Source organism: Crocuta crocuta, unplaced genomic scaffold (assembly GCF_008692635.1).
Source record: "Crocuta crocuta isolate KB4526 unplaced genomic scaffold, BGI_CrCroc_1.0 scaffold62, whole genome shotgun sequence".
NCBI lineage: Eukaryota > Metazoa > Chordata > Mammalia > Carnivora > Hyaenidae > Crocuta > Crocuta crocuta.
This window is the reverse complement of record NW_027529173.1, coordinates 6,339,609-6,359,074: the sequence shown is the minus strand read 5'-3', so window position 1 is coordinate 6,359,074 and position 19,466 is coordinate 6,339,609. Positions and strand designations below refer to the sequence as shown.

The 19,466-nt window shown below is 34.8% G+C and overlaps 1 long non-coding RNA gene across 1 annotated transcript; it reads right to left on the bottom strand.

The window, feature by feature from the left end:
* Nucleotides 1–2,818: 2,818 nt before the first annotated feature.
* Nucleotides 2,819–18,970, bottom strand: LOC144226261 (uncharacterized). The gene is made up of 3 exons (XR_013333575.1): nt 18,916–18,970; nt 8,972–9,053; nt 2,819–2,910 (listed from the first exon to the last, which is right to left on the bottom strand). It is a non-coding gene; the product is annotated as an uncharacterized LOC144226261 (long non-coding RNA).
* Nucleotides 18,971–19,466: the final 496 nt, after the last annotated feature.

Genomic DNA, 19,466 nt, shown 5'->3' with positions numbered 1-19,466 from the left:
TCCCCTTCTGTAGTGAAATTCCCCTTGAATTTCTTGAATATAGTGATCATAATTCTTTTCATATTCTTATCTGGAAAGTCCTATATTTGAGTCACCTGTCTGTTTCTACAATCTGGGGGATTTTTCTCCTGATTTTCACTCATTTGGTTATATCTTCTGGTATGCCTAGTAATTTTTTATTGTATGCTAAACCTTTTATATGAAAATTTATGGAATATTTTTTACCAGAGATTTTTATCTAGCAATAAATTAAAATATGGATGATTTACGTTGTTTCAATTAAAATAATTGAAATCATTTTTGTTTATATTTATTTTGTTTATATATGTTTTGAAGGCTGGCTTATTTCTGATGTCCTTTTAAGCCTAGGAAAGTTCAGGGTGCCTGGGTAGCTCAGTTGGTTAAGCATCTGACTCTTGATTTTGTCTCAGGTCATGATCTTATGGTTCGTGAGTTTGAACCCTGAATCAGGCTTTGTGTTCACGGTGTAGAGCCTGCTTGGGATTCTTTCTCTCTCACTATATCTGCCATTCTCCTACACTCTCTCTCTCTCTCTCAAAATACAGAAACTTAAAAAAAATAAACCTGGGACGTTTTGTTTTTTTTTTAATAGGTCCTTATGAGGGCCTTTTGTCCTTGGTGAAGACTCAATTCTATTTTTTTTCCTTTGTTGTAACATTATAATACTGATAAAATGTGTTTCATTTTTAAACTCCTTATCAGATGTTTTCCAATTTTTTTTCTAAATCTGGCCCACACAAGAGTAGCTTAGGAGTTAGGAAATCCCTGAAGGGAAAATTGTGCAGAGAATATTGGTCTCATTTCTCTGAGATTTCCTTTATTCACTGGATATTGGAATCTCAAATTTTTGCTGTCTTGGTGGTCATGAATTCCAGCTTTTTATCTCTTGAACACAGTTTGCTCACTAAAACCTTCAACCTGATACTTTTTGCTAGCCTTTATGCTCATTGCTTTGAGTTACCAAATGTCCCAAGGAAAAAATAGCAGTGGCAAATGTATGACTTATTTTAATGCATTTTTCTTCTCTCCTAGGTCTCCTTGGCTATTCTCCAATCTCTCCAATTGGCTGTTTTGATTTTGTGTTTTGCAGTTTATTAATTTTTTTGTGTAGTTAACCTAAGCAGCATTATTACTGTCATACAACCTACTTTGTTATAGTTAGAAACAGACATCTGTCAAACATTATTTTTATATGTTATAATTTAGAAGTTAGATTATAGGTATATGAGTCATATTATCATGCTTTGAAGGCCAACTTTACTATTTCTCTGACACTTGACTATAAGCAAGTTATTACTCACTCTTGGCCTCAGTGTCTTTATATGTAAAATGGATATAACAGACTTCCTACTTCCTAGAGCCGTGGTGAGTAAGTATAAGAGTGCTGTATGCAATGTGTTAAGCATAGAGCTTGGCACTTGTGAAGCACAAATACAAGTTACAACTATGAATATTATTTCACTTCTGCTCCACAGGTATTCATTCACTCCTCATTGAGCAGAGAGGAGAGATATTACATTACTTTTTTTTTTAATTTTCTTAACGTTTATTTATTTTGGAGAGAGAGAAAGAGAGAAGATGAGGGGCAGAGAGAGAGGGAGACACAGTATCTGAGGCAGGCCTCAGGCTTGGAGCTATAAGCACAGAGCCCTACACAGGGCTTGAACTAAAAAATAGCAAGATCATGACCTGAGCTAAAGTCAGACACTCAACAGAATAAGCCACCCAAGTGCCCCACATTACTTTTTAAATAAACTCTTTTTTTGCAATTTTTTGCAATTAAAACCTTTTTTTTAGTAACCAAAAAGGTATTTAATAATCTGTACAAGAATGAGTTCAGTGATTATTGCCAAATTTGCTAAAGTGAATTTTTAAATCATTCCTTTTAAAATCCGACTGTTTTTTCTCTCTACTATCCTCTGTACCTTAAGTGTTCTGCAAAATTTTCCTAATATTACCTGTGGTAATACTATACCATATATACTTTTTTGACCCTGTTTGGTGTACAGTTTTGTACTGTTATCTATTGAACAGTAGACGTAAAGATCATCAGAAGACGTAAAATAGTAAGTCTAGTAAAATAATTTGCTACAGATATTTCAAAAGATAGAAATACTTCCAGATTACATATTTATTAATTTCAGAGACCAATCATGGCTTTTAATAGGAAACACTAGCCTGTGCAAACTTTTGAGAACCTTTGCACTATAAAAATTGCATTAACGTCTTTTGTTACTTGAAAACAACTGATGTCATAGTTTGGTTTTATGATTAAAGCTTCCAGGTTCTTTGGTGAGAGAGATATCTCAGAGAAGGCATAAACTAGGAAAACCTCTCTTTAAGGGCCTCTTGCCTGCCCTGGTCAATTAGATCATTTTTAAGACAAACCCTGGTTTGTTGAAACAGGAGGTGTACCTGTAACAGAACTTTGTCTAGCTCTGTCTCAGTTCTTTGTCTAATCCTAGTTTTTCACAAGCTCCGTATATAACCGCTAGAGTATCTTTCCTTATACTTTCTCTCCCTGACTTTTATTTAGATCTTCTTTTCTTTCAGATTCTTTCCTCAGAGGACTTAAGTTTGACTTTTCTGCTTAAGTTCCCTCTAAAATTCTCTGACAATATTAATCTTTCATCAACACAGTGTAATAATTACTTGGAACTCTCTAGATAAGCTCTTTCTCTCTAGTTCCTAGAGGGTACCTTGGCAACAACACAGTATAAAAACCAAGCTTTCATTGAAAGAGATGAACCCAAGCCTATTTAAGAGAAAAATATAGGGTACCGGAAGTAGTGATTAAATATTTAATACTGTTCTTCTAGAGTAGCCTTCGATTTGGATTGACAAAGTCATGATGCACAATAGATTTCACTCAGCACCAATTTGGCTTAGCTGGAAGGAAAAAACACAACAATGTTATCTGTCAAAGTTGTGGTTAACAAAAATATTCCCATAGTAATAGAGCTTATACAATGTTTAAATAAGGCATTCATAAATTTTATTAGTCAAAATATTGAAAACAATGAAACACCATTCACTAGCCAACCTAATAGTCATGGTACTGTTATTGAAAATTATGAAAATATTTATTGTCAGTTTTGAGTATCTTTTCCACTGCCATCACTCCAAGAAAGTGCCTCTGTACTGAGGCTGATGATATCATTATGGATCTCTGAATAATCTGATTATTGGAGCAAATTCTCTTGGAAATATTCCCAGAATTAGTTTGCAATTGTCCTGTAAGCAGGAACATCTAGAAAAGTCAATTCGTTTGCCAGTCCCTACAAACATTTTAAAGCTGGTATTTAAGAGAGGCCCATGGCTACTTTGATTTTACAAATTTCACAAGGTGATAATTTTCCAGACATCAGAATTAAAGACAATTCAGGAAATGACGAATTTTGGGGAATATAAAGCCTCACGTAAGAACATTTAAAAAGGATCCAGTAACTTTCCAAAATGATAAACCAGGCCTTTCTTTATACACATCAGAGGAAGAAGAGAAGGAAGAAGGTGATGATAGGGATAGTAGGCAAAGCTGAATCGAAAGACTTTGGCAGATGTAATTTGATCTTCCACTGCCCCTGGACATGGATCATTTAATGAACTAATCTTTCTCACATGTTCTGTAAGAATGGAATATATGCTATATCTCTTGTAAGATGTGCCTGGAACAGTGGATGTAGGTACAGACAGAGGAAGGAGGAGTGAAACTTGCCAACTTCACAGTCTAAGATGATGTGGATGTGTACCCATGACCTTATTCTAGAAGGTGCTGACTACTCCTTAGAGAATTCAGTTCTCATTGCATTATACTTTAGAATCAGCATCTGTAAAGGTGATTGAAATAGTATATTAGAATATTCCCTATAAACAGGAGAAGGAAAAGCCTTCCTGGGTTATATAGATGGAACTTTTCTTTTCCCATAAGAAGTGCATGCCTCACTTAGATAAAGACGGAAACATCCTCCTTTGTAGTCATTAGGTCTAATGCTTTTTTGAACTCTCCTGGATGAAGCATCTGTAACTTCCAAGACTATATCTGTGTGACTGGGGTAATTCTTTGTATACCCCCACTTTTCTCTGTGCTTTCAATGAGAAAATAACGAATCCTGAGTACAGATAAGTGAAGAGCTTGGAAGCCATGATGCTTTGTATAGGTTACCTGTTGGAAGACAGTGCAATCATTTGTGCTATTGCCTACATCCCTCGGTATATTTAAAGATTTCTACTCCATGACCACTGGGTTTCAATAAACTGGCTCAGGATCATAGTAAAAAATAAACAGACTGAATCAGAATCAGGTCCATGGGGTCTCCTTTTTAAAAAAACTTTTTTTAAGTAGCACTGTCCTCTGGAAGTACTTTCTCTATCCCTAATGAGCTTGTGCTTTTACCCACCAAATTTAACATGGTTATTTTCCATGTCCATTTCCTGCATATTTTGTTGTTGGTCCAAAGTATTTTTTTCTCTACCTTTCATGTTAGTATATGTATATATTTTTAAAATTCCTCATTGTGCCCTAGTACCTATATTAAAATATAAAATAAGAGAAGATTAAATGTATAAAAGGAAAAGTCAGAAACCAAGAGCCTAACACACACACACACACACACACACACACACACACACACACACACAAGCAGGTGGGTTAAAAGGTCAAAAAGGAAAAGAATATGAGGTTTCTGGAAAGGGTTTAAATATAAACAGCCCCCCGACCTTGGGTTCAAATAGAGTGAATGGAAGGGTTGGACATATTTATTAAGGCAGACGATTTGAAAAACTTAATCCTTGGCTAAACTAAAAAACATCCAAAGAAGGCAGTATTTGAATGTCTACCCTCAAGTCCAAGAGGAGGAATCTCTAGGGATATTTTGGAGAGAAGAAACTCTATTACAACATTTTCCTGGCCTGAAAGCCCACTTAGGAGGAAGTGAACAGAGCCCAGCCCCAAGGCCAAATTTCAGGCTCAAGTGGATGGACTGCCAGGACGTCCTACACACCGGACAAAGGCAGTGAAGCCAAGACAGCCCACATTCCCATGCTTTTAAAAAATGGGGAACCTCAAGGGGGTACTTGATTTATGTGGAATAACTGGCCTGCCCAAATACATTTCAGAATTAAGACCCTTTCCAACACTCTCACCTGGGATTGAGGACTCTGGAAAATGTTGGTGGAAGAAGGAAATAGATTAAATTGCTCCTTGGCCAATGCACTGAGACTCCTGGAAAAGAGCCTAAGGTTGGGAAAATAACAATAGCCAGTGGCTACTGAGCACTTATTGTGTGCCATGCCATAATAGTTTTTGTCTGTTTTTTAAAAATGTTTATTTATTTTGAGAAAAAGAAAGGCAGAGAGAGAGGGGGAGAGAGGCAATCCCAAGCTGCACTGAGAGCACAGAGCCTGGTGCAGGGCTTGGTACCATGAACCCTGAAATCATAACCTGAACTGAAATCAAGAGTTGGCTGCTTAACTGACTGAGCCACCCAGGCACCACTATGCCATAATAGTTTTACATGTAGAATCCCCTCCTATGTTCACAAAATTCCTACAAGTCATATGCAATTATTACTTCAGTCTCTACAGATGAGGAAGCTGGAGCCTAGACTGGCTATTTAATCAGTGAATGTACTATGAAAATGAAATGAACACCTAGTAAATGGTAGATGCAGGAATTAAACCCAGGTTTGACTAATTTAGGGTCTGCATTCTTGACAACCTATTGAGTTCAAAAAATGAGCCACTGCAAGGAAGATAATCATGAGTTGGGAAGCAAACCTAAATAAAATCCATATAATCTGTATGATTCTCTACTCAGATTAATGAAACTCATAAGTAAAAAAAAAAAAAGAAAAAGAAAAAAAAGAGAAAAAAAAAGTCTTTCAAGCAGGCTTCCAAAGAAGACTGTTTAGAATTCATCTATAAAACAATAAGAATTTAGGGGACAAACTATTACAGGGTTCAATTTGCATATTTACTCAGAATCCAAAATTTGGAACCTCAATGAATTGGTTAGTCCTCATTCTAACTGAACTAACCTCAAACGACAGTTAGTCCTTTGCCAACTGCTGTCAATCTAATTTATTGATCTTAAAATTAAGAAAAGGAAGATTTCAAATTAAGTTATTAAAAGATGTTTCCTATGCTATTGCTATGCACAGTCACAAAAATTCTCTGAATCTAATGACTAACTCAGTGGTTAGCATAAAATACGCATTCAATAAGTATTTTTAAAATAATGAGGTAGGTAGTATTTCCCTCATTTTACAGATGTGACAACTGACACTCCAAGAAAACTTACCAATGACCGCAAGACCTCACGTAGGATTCAAATTTAGTTTTTCTAACTTCAAAACCCATACATCTGGTACAATATCAAAAGCCACAAAATTACAACATTATGTTGTTATAGAAATGAGTAAAGTGAGCAGAAAGGAGATTACAATTGTGCAGAGTCTTAAATAGTGAGTGAAACCTCTCATGGAATGAAAATTAATTGTGTATAGGAATGTGGAAGAGAGTGGAGGGAAATATTCTTGGCTGCTGCTTCCAAATTTGTTCATCTCCTAGCACATATACTATTTTTACAGCACACTGTGGGAAATGAGGAAGTAATTCTCAGTTGGAGGCAACTTCCCTGAGTGCTCTGGCCAGTCCTAACTCTGACCAGCCATGCTGTGAGTTGAAAGGATCCATATCTTACCACACCTTTCCACTGGATGCATGCACTATGCCAGATTTATCAGTTGACAAGCTTAGTTCTGGGAATATTAAAATAGCATGCAAAAATGTAGATATGAGGAAATAGATGAAATATTTTTGAAGCCTTGAGAAGTTCAGCTTGGTTTAGGAGATATGGTAGGAGATGGTATTGGAGAAGTTGTTCCGGAGTCAGATTATAAAGTTTCTTAAATGTCATGTACTGGGATTGCAAAATTATAATATGCAAAGCAAACAAACAAAACCCCCCAAAGCCCAAACCTAAAATAGTACACAGTAATGGAAAAAAGGATTTTCCTTTTTAAATTTTTTTCTTAAATATCATTTTACATAATTGAAATTGTATTTATAACTCAGAGATTCTTGCTGTGATGCAGAAAGTGTATTAGACAAAACTTCCCTCTGAGATCAACTATTGAAACTGAGTAAAATGAAACAAATTAAAACAAGAAAAGAACTGTTTAAAATTATTATCCAGTAATTGAGGCAACAAGAAATCGAGGAACCAAATTCCTGAAAAGAAAGTTAGTGCATTGAAACAAACTCTCCATTTGTCTCTACGTTTTCACCTTGACTGTTAGTCCCTAGCCCTGAAATTAGAAAATGATCACAAAGCAGCAGCCTAGAAACTCTTAGAAGACAAAACAATTGGACTTAACATTATTAGAAGAGGTATAATTTGAGAAACTCCTATCAAGGGACTTCAGGAAAGTGACTCTGACAATCTACATATGATTTCTACCCTAAGGACTTACTTCCTGATTCTGAGACAGAGAAACTGTGATATTCTGCTCAGAAGCTAAATAGTTTGGCTGAGATTTTGAAAATCTCCTGATGCTGGAGAGACAAAAAGCAATGTTCAGCTCCCCCAAATAAGAATTATCCCATTTAAACACTTTAGATTTTTTTACATTGAGATTCCTGCAAATGTTGCATACAAGGAGTAAGAACCAACTAAAAATAGACCGGGTTTGCCTAGATGGAAGTGATCTGCCTATCCTCAGATTGGATTGGAAAAACAAACACACTAAATCTTCTTTGGAGGAAGATGTCTAAAGCCTTTACAATTCTTTTTCTACATATTTTCCAAAACTTACAAAATATGTCCAAAAAAGCAATCAAATAACCAGAACAAAGAAAAAAAATACACATTCTTACATAATGGAGATTAATACATTTAATAAAATAAATGACAATTTGAAAAACCACACCAAACAGCAACAGTATTTAAAAGAGAAATCAAATAAAAATAAATAAATAAATAAAATAAAAATCAAATATAAAGCTTAGATTATTGAAACTGAGTATTAAAAGATGGGTTTAAGCCTCCTTGACCTCCACCGCANACTAATTTGACAATAAACTATTAAAAAAAAAAAAAAAAAAAAAAGATGGGTAAAATGGCAACTTAAGACTTGCAGAACCAGGATCAGTGATTGGATTATAGATTAGTAGAAAATAATTCAGAATGAAGCATACATATAAGGATGGAAAATACACAAATCTAAGAAATATTTATAAACTAATTAGAAACTATTAAAATTAAAATTTTGCAATAATGTTGAATATATGCTCTATATAGATTAATTACATTTATATACTAGCTACAGACATTCAGAAATAAAAGTTGAGAGAAAAATCAATTTATAATAGAAAGTCACCAAGTACGTAGGAATAAATCTAATGAAAATTATAATATCTCAACACAGTAATCTATAAATTGTTACAAGAGAAATGAAAGAAAATGTTAATAAATGGAAAAAAAGCACTGGCCAGAGATTATTCCGTATTCTTAAGATGCCAATTTTCTCTAAATTTATCTATAGTTTCAATGCAATTTCAGTTAAGGTCTCAACCACTTTTTAAAGTGACCTTGAGGGACGCTGAACCCTTGTAAACCACTTAGTGGGAATACACATTTTTATAACTATTTTGGTAAACTGACAGTATCTATAAAGCTTTGTGTATGCATACCTTATAACCTAATAATTTCACTCCTAGATATGTAATCAAGAGAAACACATACCATTGTACACTAAAAACAGGTGTGAGAATATTCACAGCAATACTAGTCACAATAGAAAACAGGACACAAATCTTCATTAATAATATTTGTACATCTGTATGATAGGTTGATATACAGCAACAATAAAGAAAAACTCTACTGCTGTACATAACAACTAGGTGAACCTCACTGATGGACGATTCAAAGAAGCCAGACATGAAAGAATACCTATATTTGGTGATAGAGATGAAGTACACTTGTGATGAGCAGCGGGTATTGTATGGAAGCCCTGAATCACTGTATTGTACACCTGAAACAAATAAAACATTGTATGTTAACTACAGTGGAATTTAAAATTAAATAAGTAAAAAACAATAAAAAAGAATACCTATATTTTATAATTTATTTAAAGTTCAAAACTGGCAAAATAAATCTAGTTGACAGAAGTGAGGAAATTGGTTAATACTGGAGGGCATTTTAATTGGTAGACTGTTAGTAGAGAGGCTTTCTGAATGTTCTATATATTCTGTATGTTCTATTTTTTCTTCGGTTTGTTAGTTACATAAAACTATGTTCCCTTTGCAAAAATGTATTAAACTGTGTGTTTCAAATGTGTATACTTTATGTTGGATATTTCAATAAAAGGTAAAAATCTTTATGCAAAATGTAAATAACCTTTATATATTTTATTACACATCCATTAAAACCTTTTGGTCATGGTACTGCCATCACTCCAAACTAAGCTGTATAAGGTTGTCCTGTCTTGGGTTTCAGCCACCTACTCACATCTCTCTCTCTCTCTCCTTCCTTGATCCTCACAGACCATAAAAACCTGAAAAAATAAGTTCACTTCTTGGGCTCCTGTTTTTACATATGTAAAATATAAAGATTGGGTTACATTACTTCAAACGTTCTTTCATTTTATTGAACCTTTCTTTATATCCCTGTCACTCGAGTCTTCCTCGCATATAGTTTTCATTACTCCCCTGAACAAATTCTGACAGTATCTTCATCAGGAAATTTAAATTTTTCTGCTTGGTTTGGAAGGCAAAATTTCTACCCATCCATTCCTCTCTCTTATCTTATTTGTCTGGAATCCTCAGTGCCCCATGAGTCCTATGTATTTATATTCTGTTGTATCTTCCTTTTCTTCCTGTCTCTTTGATGTCTGCTAGCTGTTTAAGTCCCCATCCAAGCCTTCTTTCTCCAGCCAAATTCTCTTACTATCCTAGCGCTCTTCAATATGTCTATTTTCAAATACTTTGCACGTAGTGTGGTATAATCTGCTGTCATCCATTTGCCCTACCTGTGACTGATCTATTTTCCCAAGGAGGAATCAGCTCCTTAAGGAGAGGAAGGCCATGCCACTAATTTGGCATGTGCAGTCTTCTGATGTAAAGTACATTTCCCAGTTTTATTAAGATATACTTGACATACAGCACTGTATAAGCTTACAGTGTACAGTGTGATGATTTGACTTACATATATTGTGAAATGACTATCACAATAAGTTTACTTTATATCTACTACTTCATACAGATACAAAAAAATTCTAAGAAAAAATTCTAAGAAACAAACAATTCTATATACCACTGTTAACTATAGTCTTCATGTTGCATATTACATTCTTAGTACTTATAACTGGAAATTTGTGCCTTTTAAAAAATGTTTTATTTATTTTTGACAGAGAGAGAGAGCAGAAGTGGAGGGTGGGCAGAGAGAGAGAGAGAGAGAGAGAGAGAGAGAATCTGAAGCAGACTCCAGGCTGTGAACTCTCAGCACAGAGCCTGGAGCAGGGCTCAAAACCGTGAACCATGAGTTCATGATCTGAGCTGAAGTCAGACGCTTAACAGACCAGCCACCCAGGCACACTGTAAGTTTATGGCTCTTAATTACCTTCATCTAATTCCACAGCCCCTATCTTTTTATCTATTTCTGATCTATCTGCTCTAATACGTCAGATTCTGAAAGCCAGGCTTCTAATTGTATTCTTGTTTATTTCCTTACAATTTAAGCCTAATGTCCTGCACAGAGAAAACCTTCAGTATACACTTATTGATTTTTTTTTCCTGGTTCTTTCAAAGAAACAGCCATTTAGTATTAGAAACTAATATCATGAAAGTTTCCTGTATTCAAATGCTTTCATGATATCACATTCTCTACATAAAATTTTCAAGAACTTACCATGGGCCACAACCCTGTGGAACCTTGCCCTTGCCTAATTTTCTGGCACTCCCCACCTCCTCTGCTCCTTCTAAGCCTTCAGCCTTATTCTTCCCTCTGTCCAGAATGCTCTTCCTCCAGGTCTTCACAGTACCTGACTTTTTACATATTTTAAATCTTTCTTCAAATGTTACCTTCTTCGAGAAATCAGTATCCATCTTTACACACCCTATGCAATATTTTATTTTGTTTTCCTCTGTAACGTCACCTAGACCAACCCCAAATGTAAACTACTCAAAGGTAGGAACTTTGAGTTTCTTATTTTTTGTATTATCTCCAAACCTGGCAAATACAATGTGTTCAATAAATATGAACTAAATAAATATATACAGAAATGAACAAGTGGAGTAAACCCTGAAAATAATGATTGAAAAAAAAATCCTAAACCAAAGTATATATTCAAACTGAATTGAAAACATAGGTTCAGATTCTGAGGGACAAAGAAATATATCAACTATATAAGAAGATGATACAACCTCGGAATTTGTGGTTATAATTAATAAAAATGGGGTGAATGTGAGTTGTGGACAAACTGTTCTTACAAAATGATAGAAGAAGTGATAGTATTTAAAAACCTCTCAATTCAGCCTGAGTTGAATATTGAGCTATTTAGTAAGTAATGAATAAAGTTGATTATCTATGTCTGATTTTATTATAAAAAGCAGTGCATCTGGGAGCCAGATGTCTTTAGAATCACATTATAGACAATAACTCTTTAAGTCTTCAATATAGGTGGAAACAGGAATCAGTATCCCATTTAGCAGACTTTAAAAGTTGAGGTAGTAAAAGCAAATGGTTTGTCTAACATTTCAACATTTATTTGAGACTGTCATGTTGAATTTCAGTTCAGAGACACATGTTTGTTCCTGAATTTACCATATAATTTATTACATAATTTATGTTATGAACATAAATTTCAACATAGTGAGAGGGGCATCACACTCTGCACTCTACAATAGATTTCTCTTCTGTTATCATCCAATTATGGGTAACCAGAAAGGCAATGAATACAGCACTGTATATGAAATGTTGACATATCCCCCATTAATTTATTCAAAAAGTAAGGTTAGGAGCTGGTTCAGGTTCAAGAGTGGCTGACTTATGGAAACACATGGAGTCAAGCCCAAATTAGAATCTTAAAGGAAGTATAATGCACTATGAAAAAGAGCAAGTTGGTTTGTGGTAGCAAAGTTGTAGCATGTACCAATTTGGTGACTCCTGACAAATCACAGAGAAGCATTCTTTTAATTCAAAATATATGTATTTTATATATATATAATATAAATATTAATGATAATCATTNAGATTTATCCTTTATTTTCATTTTTTTTTTTATTCATAGATATTCAAAATTCTACTCTCTTCCTTCCCCCCGGCTCAAGAAAGTTCCAGCTTCTGAGTTGCTAAAGTAAAAACAATTGTTGTTAAAATGGAAAATAGAGGCAATTTGTATCATTGGCCCACCACAATTTGGCTCAGGTCGTCCAGTCTCTGCTCTTGTGAGAATGAAGCCAGACCACACACTGAGGCTGAATTACAACACTTCAAAAAGAAGAAAAACACTAATGGAAAAAGTCAAATGGATTTCCAAATAGGAGGTGGTAGACAGTGCAGAAACCTCTTAGCACAGCTCTTAGGAGGGCTGAACTCTGAATCTGAGGCCCCAACACGCAATCTTGAACTTGCATTCCCATGCTTCTGTGGCTGTAGGACAGGAAACGTCCATTCCATGGCACATTCTACTAGTCCATCTGCTTGAGGGGAAATGCATTTTTAGAACTTTTTATCCCAATCCCCACTTTTTGCAAATTGATCCTGTCATTTATGAAACTAAAAATGAGAGCTGCATGGAATATTTTCTTCCATAAAACTATTTCAGCAAGTGAATGAATAAATTAGGCAACGAATCATTACAAAGAAGATGTTAAGTTGCTAGTGACAGAGAAACATAACTTCTGCTCTCTTTGGCACAAAACAGCTTCCTAAATCCTACAATCCAAGTAAGTGCTGATAAATTGTGGGAAGGAGAGGGGTGAAGATGTGTTTTAGGGACAACTCAGAAAAGGTACTTGATTCTTTCTGGAATGTTCTCCATCTCTTATCTCTAGTGTAGACACTTAGGATACACTTGTGAACAGAAGAAAATACTATCCCTTCTTTCAGAAATGCTAATCAAAATGTAAAGACGGCCACAGATGCAAAATTAGAATTTCTGTGAGTACTAGAACAGAGACATACATGTTAACATGGGAGCATATAAAAATGTATGGATTGACTAGAAAAGCAGGGGAGGCTTTCCTAAAGAAATATGACAGACTTGACATCTACTGTGTGCAGATAAGTCTCAGAATCACGAGGAAAGTTTGTATCCTGAACACAGCCAGGATGAGAAGTCTTCCCAACACTATCATTTGGTTAGACCTGGGAAGGTTAGGGTCATTTGGCCAGACATATATGTTTCCATGGCTCTTTCACAAATATTATGCAAACTTCTGAAAATTTGTATCTCATTTGGCATGTCAGGAGTCCTTTGGGGAATAACACAAATAGGAGATTCAGAGATGCTTTAAATCTAATCAGAAGAAATAAAAGGGAAAAGTAGAGGAAAGAAGTCATAGGGAAGAAAATGAACATTTTTAAGTGTCAGATAGAAGCTAGATGCTGTAGAAAAGTTATCTCACTTAATCTCCCCCCAATACTATGGCCATTCATTGTAGTTATCTCCATTTTATAGATGTGGAAATTGAGGCTTCCAAGAGTTGAGTAATTTACGGACTGTGACAAATCTAGATAATATTCTAGGATTTGAACACAGGACTCTGGCTTCAGACTCATGCTCTTATTTTTTCCATGTACAACATTTCCTCTCTAAAGAAATGTTAGTAGACCTTAGGAGTAGGTAATATGTATTAGTCTAAACTCTGCTTCTAATCCAATTTAAATAAAGGAGAATGCTGCTGAGAACTTAATCCAATTGTATTATCCTAAGAGAGAAATTGTAGAGATTTGCCTTCACTTGGTGCGTGATTGAGAAACATCATTTCTCTCATCCTAGTCATGCCCTGAATTTCCTCTTGTAAAAATAGACTGCGTCCTTCCCTACCTTGAGACAGGATCTGCTGGATTAATAACACTTTTCTATCTTCCAGGCATAGCATTCATCAGTGTGGCAGACATTATAGCTTGATTTCCAGAATGCTTAAATATAATCCATTTCCCCTCTTCCTGATTTTATCAAAGAGGTTGGAAAAGATAAAATAATCCATTTCCCAGAATCCCATGTGGCTAAGAGTGGCCATGTGGACCATTTCTGGCCAATGAGATACAAGGTTGCTGAAGAGACTCTTAGGATAGATTCTGTTTCCCTGATAAGAATGCATAGACAGAGTTGGCTTGTCCTTTTGCCAGTTTGATCTCTTGCCAGCTGAAATTCAGATGTAGTACCTGAGACGCAGCACCCATTCTGTAACCACAGTGCAATAAGCATGAGGACATAAGCCAATACCAAAGATTTTGGAACAGAAAAATGGAAAGAGCTTGGGTTTTGAACCACTTCACTGGTATAGGCTGTTTTCCTTAGTTTTGATATTGGAGGAAATATAATTTTCCACTTGTGTGAGTCACTATTATGAAGTTACTTTCTGTTTTACTGACAAAGCACTCCTGACAGATAAAGTCAGAGTCATGTATGTAAAACCAGCCAGGCCAATTAAAACCCTTTCTCAAGGTTTTTTTACTTGAGCAAGAAGAGTGATATTCTTTTTAATGTTTTACCTAAAAAAGTGATCACATTCTTTGCAGTTGTTGCCATTCACCAAAACAGGATAAACCCCCAACAAAATTTAGTAGGATGTTTAGATTGATGATGTTTCATACACACTAAGAGGATATGAAAAAATAAGGGATAAATCAGATATACTATACCTATATAAAAACAATAAAACATTACTGGAAGTAATGAAAGAAGACCTCAATAAAAAGAAGAGACATACATTGAATAGAAGATGGAGAACTCATATATTAATATGTACATTCTTGTCACATTAATTTTTTAAATTTATTTATTTTGGGGAAAAGCACAAGCAGGGCAGGGGCAGAGACAGAGAGACAGAGGATCTGAAGCAGGTTCTGGACTGACATGCTGACAGCAGTGAGGCTGATGTGGGGCTCAAACTTACAAACTGCAAGATCATGACCTGAACTGAAGTTGAACACTCAACCGAGCCACCCAGGTGCCCCTCCTCACATTAATTTATAGATTAAAAAAAAATTACAATGAAAATCTCAGGAGGCTTTTTTTTTGTAAAAAGTGTCAAACTGATTAAAAACTTTATACAGAAATGACCTAGAATAGTCAACACAGCTTTTGAAAAGAATGAAATAGTTGGAGGACCAATACTTGATTTCAAGACTTTTAAAGTTATACTAATCAAGGCCTAGCATCAAAACAAGAAAATAGATTAATTAAATATAATAAAGAGTCCAAAAATAGAACCACACATATAAGAACAATTGATTTTGGCAAACACTCAAGAACAATTCAATGGAAAAAGTAAACAAGTGGTGCTGTAACAATGGGCTATCATTTTGCAAAATGCAGATGTCATTCCATATCTTGCCTCATATATATGAAGTAACACTAAATGGATCATAGACCTGAATGTGGACCCAAAAATACAGAACTATGAGAAGAAAACATGGAAGAAAAGCTTTATGATATGGGGTTAACCAAAGATTTTTTGGATATCACACTAATACAGTGGATGGCTGATAGTATTTCAGTGTGATTTTAATTTTCATTTCCCTAATGACTTATGATGTTTAGTATCTTTTCTTGGGCTTGTTATTTTTATGTCTTCTTCAGTGAACGGTCTGTTCAAATCTTCAGCCCATTTTTAATGTTGTGTCTTATTGAGTTATATGTTATTTATCTATTCTAGCTTCAAGACATTTATCAGGGAAGCCTGGGTGGTTCAGTCAGCTAAGCACCGAACTCTTAATTTTGGCTCAGTTCATGAGTTTAAGCTCCACATCAGGCTCTGGACTGACAGTGCAGAGCCTGAGGGGGATTCTCTGTCTCCCTCTATCTCTGCCTTTCCCCTGCTCAAGCTCTCTCTCTCTCTCTCTCTCTCTCACTCTCTCTCTCAACAGTAAATAAATAATAACTCAAAAACAAAACATTTATCAGATCACTGCTTTGCAAATATTTTTCTCAGCTTGTGGCTTGCTTCTTCATTTTTAAGAATAGTTTTCTTCTAAAAATAAAAGCTTTTAATTTGCTGTTCATGGGGTGATTTTTTTATGCCTTAGCTTTACATATTCTAAGACATCTTCGCCTAATCCAAGATTATAATTTTCTACTATGTTTTCTTCTAGCAGATGTATAGTTTTAGGTCTTAAATTTAGGTGTCTAATCATTCTGACCATCACCTGTTGAAAAGTCTGTCCTTCACCCAACATCTTGACAGTCTGACAAACATTATTTGGTCATATATGCATGTCTAGACTCCCTATTCTGTTTCACTGGCCTATGTGGATATCCTTAATAGCAATATCATAATGTCTTGATTATTGTAGCTTTATTAAAATCTTGAGCTTTTATACGTAGTCCAAAATTGATTAGCACACTCTATGTCCTTTGAATTGCCATATAAATTTTAGAGTGGCTCCTATAGCCTTTCTAAAGAAAGGGCTCTCCCTTTGCACAGTTCCCTTTTCTTTCTTGTCCAGCCACCTCATCCTCCCCAAACTCTAATGTCTGTCTTTTTAAATCCACAAAGCTACCAGGCTTCCTTTGGGCTCATCCTCCTACCCTGAGGCCTAGAAACTCCTTCCAGGAAGTACACTGGAGCATTTATAGGGCTGACCTTGTTTGTTTCCCTTCTCTCCGTAATCCCAGGCCTCTGCCTTTGTTGTTCGATGTCTGGAAAGAGTTGTTACAAATATTTTGTCCAGTTATATGTTTACATTGAGAAGGCAATGACTACAGCAGTTAATCCTTTCTGGACAGAAGCAGAATTCCTGACAGTCATTTTAATTGTGGCCCTTCTGGTACATGGGTAGTATATCTTAGGGTGATTTTATATGACTCCTGATTTTGAGCAACTTGTCATGGGTTTCTTGGTCTTTCACATATATTTTCTTATGGAAAGCTTGTAAAATATTTTCTTCATTTAAATGAGGTTGTTTATCTTATCAAGCTGTAGAAATTCTTATAAATTTTAAAACCCAGTCTTCTATCAGAAATGTGCATTTGGAATATTTTCTCCAGGTCTTTGTCTTTCTTAAACGTGTCTTTTGAAGGACATAAAATTTTAATTTCAATAAAGTCCAATTATTGATTTTTTCCTTTTATGATTCATACTTTTTGGCCTTTGCCTACCCAAGGTACTATCTTATTTTCCTAACTTATTTTTCTAAAACCTTGCTAGCTTTAAATTCTACAATATGTCTAGGATCCATCTGAAATTAATTTTGCATGAATAGTGTAAGGTAAGGGTTGAGGCATATATTTTTTCAAATGGATATCTAGTTGTGCCAGCACCATTTGTTGGAAAGAAAAGTCTTTTTCCATCTAACTATCTTGTCATATTTGTTAACATTGATTACCCATATATGTGTGTGTGTTCATTTGGGGGCACTCTTTTTTCTTTCCTTGATTTATATATGTATTTATATTTGAAATCATGTAGAATAACTCCTCAACCTTTGCTCTTTTTCAAAATTATTTTGGCTTGATTAAACATACACAGGAGCAAAGCTGAAGTCATGTTCAATGACCAAGAAGAAAAAATTTGAGAAAAAATTAAATAATTAGAGTATTGAATTTTAATTCACAAAATAGAATGTTATATCTGTACACTAATATAAATAATTAAAAAATAAATACATGGAGAAGAAAGAACAGTTCTTCCATTCAGAAGATTTCTAAATAATAAAGAGAAGGAATGAGGGAAATTATGTAAGGTTTGCTATAAATTGATGTTCAATTGTATCACCTATGAAGGTGGTCATGTGGTATATTCTCTTAATCTGTGAATGTGCTGAATTAAACTGATGGTTATCAATGGTAAAATCAATAATAATTATTATTCTATTACTGGTTATAGGTAACATTTTCCTGTTTCTTTATATGTCTACTCATTTTCACTGGGTATTGGACATTTGTTAATTTTATATTGTTGAGTAGCATAGTTCTCTAAAAATTCTCTTAAAGGCTGTTGGACTTTGGTCTGGCATATAGTTAAGTTACTTATCTTGAGGTTTGTTTTTAAATTTTATTATCAAGCCCATGGTAGTTTTACTCTAGAATTTTTTTTTCCTAGTATGTCCAGCTATCTCTCCTGAATGTCCTGAGTGTTCAATATAATCTCTCTATTATGGCTGGTTAAAACACAAAAGTATCCTAGAATTGTGCAAACTCTCCATATTTTTTAGTTATATATCTTTGGTATTTCTTTTTTTGGACAAGTGGATATTTTTCTACTCATGGGAAACTTTAAATTCAGCAAAAGATCACAGAATATTCTATGCATACTTCTAGAACTCTTCCCTTGTATACCTTCTTTTCTTATACTTCACTCCTCAGTTTTCAGCCACCTCTACCTCCCTGAAATTTGATCTCTGCTTCTTTATTTTTTTTTAAGTTAATGTTTATTTTTGAGAGAGAGACAGAGTGCAGGCAGGAGAGAGACAGAAAGAGAGAGGACACAGAAGCCAAAGCAGGCTCCAGGTTCTGAGCTGTCAGCACAGAGCCCCGCGTAGGGCTCAAACTCACGAACCAGGAGATCATGACCTGAGCCTAAGTTGGACACTCAACCGAATGGAACACCAGGTGCCCCATGATCTCTGCCTCTTTAGGTAGAACACCATTCTGTAGTTGGGATTCTCCTCCCTGTACCACGGGTTAGAAAGCATCTAAAAAGAGAGCCACAAACATCGTAACTCACCATGTTTGTTCACCTTCTCTGGATATCAGGATAATAGTCTTGGAATGATGATGGTTGCCCAAGATCTGAAAACAATTGTTTCAAATGTTTTGCCATTTTCCTGGTTGTTTAAGGTAGGAAGGTAAGTCTCATCTTGATTTTCCTGGGAAGCATAATTGCTTTCTTTAGTTTTTAGTGATATTTATATATTGAAAGATTAACAGTAAGGCTTACCCAAAAAAGGTTGTTTTCTTTTAGTATTACTAGATTTTCATTTAAATGCAAGGATTTATGCAAAAATATGCTTGATTAAATGGTGTTGCTTAAACATTTTTGCTTTAATACCTTCTAAAATAATTTTGTGAAAGTATATATAAGTGTGTATACATATATGTTTGCACATTTCCAAGTTAACATTTAAATGCTATCAAATGTTGAAATACTTTTTGTAAGACATATGAAGATATGATATCTAGTATATTACAAAAATTGACATTGAGACAATCTCCCACTATTTTACATGTTTAATATCTTAATAAATGTCACAGCAATTTAATGTCCTTTATAACCTG